We start from the raw sequence: 8,109 nt of genomic DNA, 5'->3' as shown, positions 1-8,109 counted from the left end.
AAAAAAACCAAAACAAAAAATAAAAAAGTAAGCTGAAATAGCTATTGCTTCCAAGGGTTTTGACTTTTTTTTATACAATTGTGTTTAGGATGATGACAACTAATGCCCCAAAGGTAAAGCTGATAATTTTCTTCAAACGTTTGAAGGGCCTTAGAGGTCAGAATTAGGCCAACTAAATGGAAGTCACAGAAAAGCAGACCACCATGTAGTAAAATGAGCTTGAAGTGAAGCTTTTTCACTGAAAGAGCGAAGATGAATTGGCTCAGATGTGTCACAGAAGGAATTCCTATAATGGGTGAAATGGACTCTATTGGTAGATTCTTTTCAACTCTTAAGAATCTATGGTTGATCTACGGCCATGCCACCCTGAACACGTCTGATCTCATCTGATCTCGGAAACTAAGCAAGGTCGGGCCTGGTTAGTACTTGGATGGGAGACCACCTAGGAAGACCGGCTGCTGTAGGCAAAAATAAAAATCTATGGTTGTAATTTTGGGTTTCTTAGTAGGACATATAATTCATGTTGTCTATTTAGCTCCTGAGTGACGATTACAAATAATGAAGAAAGGTAAAGAAATATGACAAGTTCTCTGCTATCCAGCAATGTCAAGAAAATATAGATGAGTAAATTTTCCAGATAGTTGAAATATATTCTAGTAAGCATCTAAACATTTAATTATGGTGTTTTTTTGTTTTGTTTTGTTGTTGTTCTTGTTTTGTTTTTACCCAGAAGGTGATAGTGACGATGGTAGATTCTCAGGAAAAAATAAAGAGAAATCTTAGCTTTTTATAGAGCAGTCTTGTGTATTCATATTTGTAATGTTTATTCTTATATCTCCAGGAATTACCCTCACTAAAGTAAGAATCTATTGGAATACATTAGATACTTTAAAATTATCTTAAGCAGAAACATAGCTAATTTTGTTTATAAGTAATTATTTAAAAAAAGAGGAAAATCTGTAAAACTAAAGGAAGCGATCCTTTGCTCCTGTCCTTTGAAGTCCAAGGATCCCAATCTCTTTGCTAGTTTTTTTAAACAATGGTAATTTTTCCTAAGTTAGGAAAGCAACAGATGTGTGAACAATGAAAAAACTTGTCACTCCACTTTGCCCTAGACAGAATGAGAAAACCTAAGTAATATTTAGATTGTTCCCTTGAATAATGAAAATTCTTATAAAGTACCATCTCTGTTAATTAAAATTTGTTTAAATCTTTAAGCATTTAGCATGGTATTGGTGTAAAAGAAGTTTAGAATTCTTAGTTGTCTAAACCAAAACACAAATGAAAATTCAGAACAGGAATTAACCTTTTAGGTTTTTTTTTCCTTAGTTGAAGTGGACTAGTTTTTGGTTTTGACGTTTTAAAAAATCTTCTAGATTAAAATGTTCTATATGAACTGGGAAATTTGTGGAATATGAACTAGTTCCACAATATGATCTTAATTATGACACTATGTGTACTATATTGTAGAAGAATTGAGCTCTGCACTGCCTGAGAGAAATCAAGAGTAACAGAAACTCCAGTTGTTAACAGTAGCTTTAATTTAAGGCTGTTGACCTCTAACATGCATACTTAAGGGTGAGAGGTGAACAGGAAGTGAATTCCAGGGGTGGGGAAGAGGCGTCAGTTGGTGAGGAGTTTGTGGGTTAGTGCAGTACATGAAGAACATGAGATTTAAGCCAAACTTCAAATTAGGTCTAACAGAACCTTGTGTTTAATTTGATTGACGAAATGGGCTCCCAGATACTTTAGGACTGCTGTCAATTAGTTATCATTATTAATGTCTGAAATTGAAAATAATGTGTTAGGGGCTACCGAGCCATCCAACTTTATTCTTGCTTCGATACCATGAATATAAAGTTGTTTTACAATACTTAAACAATGGATGATCAAGTGTCTTTATTTGAGTGATTGGATTGAAATAATTTTAAATTAAAATATTTTAATACTGTATGGTATGGGTAATATATGGAAAGAGGTGGTAAGCACTTAGGAGGCTTGGACTGCAGTTTTCAGTTAAAGAAAACCTGGTGATTTGCTATGGTCAGTTATGCAGAAAGAACAATCTTTAAGCAAGGTTTTTCCTACATGAATATATGTTTGTATACCTGAAAACAGTGCAAGTTTGCATTGACCATTTCATGGAATCATAGGATTTTAGATCTGGACAAGATTTTACTTTACCTTCATGCACAAAAAACAAGAGCAATATTAGGTCATGACTTGCTTACTGTCACACAGCTTGTTGTCAGATTTCATTTATAGTTTTAAACGCCGTAGTTTAAGGGTGATCAGAAATGAGTGACACCACACTGGTCAGTCACATTTAAGATGCTTTGTTGTAGAATGTACCCAGTTATCTCCAAATCGAGAAATTCTTTTCCAAAAGTTGTTGTTTTTGTTTGGTTTTTTTTTTTTTGCATGTGTAGCTTTCAGTGTGTCTTAAGGTTTTTAACTATATCTTTAGTGTTAAAAACACACCCTTATTGTATTTGTGAAATGTAGGTATAAATTGTATGTATGTGTATGAATTTTATATAATACCAGTGTTTTGGAAATGTTGCATTTTTACTGCTTTTATTTGTTTGGTATTTAATAGATGTCTACCAGATGTAAGATTATGCAGGGCACTGAGGTTGTAAAAATGAATACAATATGGTCCTTTGCCTTTGAAGAATTCAAATTGAAATTTGTCATATTTCTCCATTGGTCTATATGAGAATATCAGAGCTGTTCTCTTCCCATTTCTGATTCAACTTCAATTGACAGCGGTTTCTAGCACTTTGCCTTAGCCCTCCAGCTAAATGATTTGGAATGAGTGATTTACAAACAAAAAATTAATTTCTTTGACCCATCCTATTTAAAGAAGGTGTTCCTCTAAATTTCTGGATTAGCTCTTCATTTTATGATGTGGCAATCTGTAATTATTTGATTATATATATTATATGTGAATAGGATATACAACTGTCTAGGGTCCAATTGCTTTTGTAAATGGGAGAGCCAAGAAAGTAGGCCTTTTTCTTTGAGCTTCTAATCTACTTAAATTTATTACCAACTAAATCTATCGTCTGTCATTTCTGAGGCTGCTTCTATTGATTGATTTTTTCCCCCTCATTGTAGGTTTTATTTTCCTGCTTTGCATGCCTAATAATTTTTTAATAGATTCCAGACATTGTGAATTTTACCGTGTTAAGTAATGGAGGGTTTCGCATTCCTATAAATATTCTTGAGTTTTTGTTTTGGGACCCAGTTGAGTTACTTAGAAATTGGTTTATCTGTATAAGATCTGTTTTTAATCGTTGTTAGGCTAGACTAGAGCAATCTATAGGCTGAGACTAATTTTCTCCCACTGCTGTTACAATAGCCATGTGAGTTCTCTGTCCATTGCCTTATGAAATACAAGATTTTCCACAATGACTGATGGAAAAATGTACTATCCCTGGCCCTAGTGAGATCTCAGCTGCTTTCAGGTGTTTTTTCCTGGGCCCTGGATAGCTTCTCCATAAACTAATAGTGCTGATGAGTATTTACCTAAAGCCTTGAAAGAGAACCTTCCGAAGATCTTTCCCTGTAAAGCTCTCTCCTGTCCCGATCTTCCCCTGCAAACTAGCTGCCTTGGCTTCCCTGGACTTCCAGCTCTGTCTTCCCGACTCAGCTGTCTTCTGAACTCACAGAGGCTGTGAGGTCTCCACCTGGGTCCTGCTCTCCCTGTTCTGCAGCTTGGAAACGCTCCTTGAAGTAAGCTGGGACAGTACTCGGTCTTAGCTCACTTGTTTCCCTTCTTATAGGGATCACTGTCCTGGGTTGCCTGATGCCCAGCATCTAAAAACAACTGTTTCATATAGTTTTTCAGTTGTTTCAAGCATGAAGGTAAATCTAGTCCCTGTTACTCCTTCTTGGCCTTAATTGGAAGACTTAAAACACCATTTTAATGACTGCATAATATTTTATAGTGCAGAAGTACCATAATTTATTTAACCAGGTTATTCCACTTGGATACTATGGCGAACATCTTTATAGATAAATTGTCATATGTACCCACGATGACAGATTCTTAGAAAATCAAGATAAATTTACAAACTTTCCTTTGAAGATTTTTACAATTATGAAAAGTAAAAGTACAAGTAGTCCATACATATCAGCAGTTATACTCATTCATGGCTTTACGTAAATTTTCTCATTTAATCTTTAGAACAGCTCTGTGCGGTAGATCTTAATCTACTCTTTTTATAGGTAAGGGCTTAAATGGTAGGATGGTTAAATAGCTTGCTCACTCAGGGTCATATAGCTTGTAAACGGCACAGCAAGGATTCAGATATAAGCATTAGAACTCGAGCCCACACTACCCTCTGTCACCTTAGAGTATGGGAACATGGAAGCTGGAAGTGACCCATTACCATGTATCAGTTATTTATTGCTGTTAGCAAATTATCACATTTTTTGTCTTCAAACTACACAAATTTATCTTACAGTCTTGGAAGTCAGAAGTCTGAGCTAGATCTCCCTGGGCTAAAATGAAGGTGTTGGTAGAGCTGTATTCCTTTCTAGAAGCTCTAGAAGAGAATTTATTTTCTCGCTTTTGATAGTTTTCGGACGCTGCCCACATTCTGTGGCTTGCGTTCCCCTCCGTGTTCAACTCCAGCAGTGGCCGATCGCTTGAGTCGTTCTGTCATTGCATGACTCTCTCCTTCTGTCTCTTTCTTCCTCTGGAAAGGAACCTTGAGATTACATTCGCCCATGGACAATCTAGGATAATCTCCCCCTATTTTAAGGTCAGCTGATGAACAACCTTAATTCCATCTGCAATCTGGATTCCCCTTCGCTGTGTAATTTCACATTCACAGATTTGGGGGATTAGGAGGTTGACATCTTTGGGGGCTATTATTTGGCCTACTACAAGCCATGAGTCCAATGAGAAGATACTTAACTAAAGGATGAATGAACAAGGAAGGGCCTGTTTTATGACTTTATGACTTCACGTTATAAAAAACCTGTTTGATTATCTTATCCTTCAGCAGAAAAATAACGTATGCTCAGTCTCTCCTCTCTGCTTCTCATACTAGGAATCATTTAGTGGTCTTAGAGTGAAACGATTAGTCAGGCTATTCGAAATTTGTAGTTTCAGATTTCTCAATGATGTATATATATTTAAGTTATTTAAACTGAACAGTTTTTGAAAAAAACAAATTTATACTCATTCAACAATTATTTACTAAACCCATGTCTTATGGCCATTGTGCCGCGTAGTTTTTATATGTCATCACATTTTATCCTCACAAAAATCTCAATGGTGTTAATGATGGCATCTCAATTTATAAACGAAGAAACCAGACTCAAGGTATCATAGCTTACAAGGCACAGACCTAAGACTTGACACGGGTTTGAGAAAAGTAGGTATTGAGAAAAGGTAAAGAAATCATGATTTGGTAATACATAATCCAACATTTTTACTTAATTGTTTTAATAAATATTTACATAATATTGGTTGTAAAATAATTTTATATAATTTCAAGTTAAATCCATAGTCACCTTAGATATTGGAGTATTGCAGAAATCAATACTATTTTTTCAATCAGATAATCTGATTCCCAAAGTATTACTGTGTTTTATTTTGTAAAATTGCTGCTGTTGACTCTATTCCTTTATGTCATGTGCTTTGAGCACTTTCTTAGTGTTACTCATATGGTTGTGTCACTTACTGAATTGAGCCGTAATGACTCGCAAGTTGAATACATGAATTTTTGTCATCAGACAAATGAGCTATTTATAAAGGAGAGGAATTAGAGAGTTTTCATCTTTGTTCTCTGCACCAGTCATTTGTTTCTCATTTCCACTATTGGATAATAAATCTTTTGGAAATGGGCTCTCAGATGTACATTTCCCTGATAAAGTGCAAAAAGCACTGAATTTGGAGTCAGGAGAACTGGGTTCAAGTCCTAACCTTGCCGTCTACTATCATGAGAGTCTTAGGCAAATTGCTTTCTCTGTAGTTTTCTCATCTGTAATATGTGTGTATATGTATTTCTGGCATTTCTGATGAATGTGATCCGGAACAATGAATTTGCAAGTGCTTTATAAATGGTAAAGTCAGCTTGTTTAATAAGGATTTCTTGCTTTAAGGATTTAAAAAAATTTTAGAACTAGAAGGAGCTTTAGTCATCAATTTTTAGCAGTTTTACAGTTGTAGAGGTGTAGATATAAAGTCTACATAGCTTTTTAGTGGAATGATCTAAAAGAGATTCCCTGATCCTATTTTCTTTTTATTTTGCTTTCTCCTTTAAGTTACTGTTTCTTAACTCATTTTTATGCAGGCTTGCCCTAACATTTGTGGGTCCTAGGAAAAGCGTGCAAATGGAAGCCCTTATACTGTATGTCAGAATATTTAAATGTTGTAAATAAAGCCAGTAAACTCTTAAATATGTGCTAGCCTTCTTCCTTGACAAAGAGAAGCACTGGTTTGAATTTAGAATTCTTGGACTCTGGAGTTCCACATCCAGAGTGTAGCAGAAGTGGGCCATCGTACATTCCAGTCCCACTCTGGTTCCATCCTGCATCTCCAGGGGCCTCGTGAACACACGTGGACTTCTCAGCTAAGTAGCCAAGCTCCTCCTCCCTCTCCCCATCTCTCTGGCCCAAGCATGCACACTGGCAATATGTATTCCTTGCCAAACAAGGAATTCCTTGAGAAAGCAAACCTAGGGAATACTCCCAGGCCGGCTCTGCAAGTGAGTGTGAGACTGTTTTAGGTAGAAAATTCCTGGGCACCTGGAGCGTGTTCTGGAAGAGTGGGGCGGTAGTATATCCTTTTGGCAAAGGAACCAGGCCTAGGTTGCGCATCCCAAGGAAGGCATCCGTCTTGCCTGGTCTAAAGGAAGCTGTTTTCTGCATGAACAGTGGCACAGATTTGTGAAGTTAGTTGATGAGAGCAGGTGTAGGTAGCCTGTGACCAGCAGAATGATTTTTCTCTCTGTGGAAAAATTGTCATCATTATCTGTACTTAAAGCTTTGTTTTTCTCAATTCAAATAGTGTTGATTTATGAAATACTTTTAAGGAGTTTATGGGTAACTATATAGTTTTAAAATTTTCTTAAAAACAAAGCTATGTTCTTGAGATTCCAGACTTTAATGTGAAACTGTCCTATGAATATATATGCGTGTTCCAGTCATTGAGTTGTTGTTAGTATGACAGCTGATCAGGACAAGCTATTTTCTCTGCTTTTTTTTTTTTTCCCAATGAAAAATATTCAGTATCCAGAGAAGTAAATGAAAGAATAGTAAATAAATGTCCTTTCACTTCAGTAGTTAACATTTTTCTGCATTTGCTTTATTTTTATTTGTAGATGAGTATGCAGATTTTGTTGGTTTTGGCTGTATAACTTGAAAGTAAATTGCAGTTATTATGAGAATTTACCTCTAAATACGTCATCATACATCTAAGAATGAGGAGATTGACTCACAGTATCACAATGCTTGCCTTCAAGTCACCCATATGTTACTTCATGATGGCTCCAAAGCACAAGAGTAGTGATGCTGGCAATTCAGAGATGCCAGAGAAAGCCGTAAAGTGAGTTCTTTAAGTGAAAAAGTTATGTATGTATAGGAAAAAACACGGTGCATATAGGGTTTGGTATTGTCCTCAGTTTCAGGCATCCACTGGCTCTTGGAACATACCCCTCTGCAGGTAAGACAGGACTGCGTCACTGAAGTGTCTCCCCCATTGTTAAGAAGAGTTCCTTTGTCATTTTTGCTTAACATATCCCAGTGGAATGTTTTATCCCTCTAGTTCTGATTATGACTTGAATTAAAAATGTACCCACTCTTAACTGTTTTGTCATTATTAAAAAAGTAGTAATTAAGCCTGTCATACAAATTTTTGTACATTTTCTCATTGCCAGGATGTCCTTTGAGGAACAATGGTCTGTTAACAGCTATGAGTACCTCTCTGACGTTCCTGAAATCTATTGCCTTACTGTTGTTTTAGTGAGCTTTCTAAATTTATTCAGGAAAAATGTTGGCTAAGACTAGAGTAAATTACTGGGGTAAATTTGCATAATTTGAGGAAGAAAAGTTAGTTGCTAAGGATCTCTTTTAGATTTCTTTTATTTTGAG

General features: G+C 36.0%; 1 protein-coding gene and 1 pseudogene across 9 annotated transcripts in view; both read left to right on the top strand.

The window, feature by feature from the left end:
* CHD9 (chromodomain helicase DNA binding protein 9) overlaps positions 1-8,109 on the top strand; it is a 168,005-nt gene that overhangs the window by 68,264 nt on the left and 91,632 nt on the right. The gene's annotated exons all lie outside the window — the stretch shown is intronic.
* On the top strand, positions 349-467 carry LOC111739615 (annotated as a pseudogene).

The sequence above is a fragment of the Pteropus vampyrus genome, unplaced genomic scaffold (genome assembly GCF_000151845.1).
Source record: "Pteropus vampyrus isolate Shadow unplaced genomic scaffold, Pvam_2.0 Scaffold51, whole genome shotgun sequence".
Classification (NCBI taxonomy): Eukaryota; Metazoa; Chordata; class Mammalia; order Chiroptera; family Pteropodidae; genus Pteropus; species Pteropus vampyrus.
Note: the sequence above shows the minus strand (reverse complement) of the source record. Positions and strands in the feature narration are given on the sequence as shown.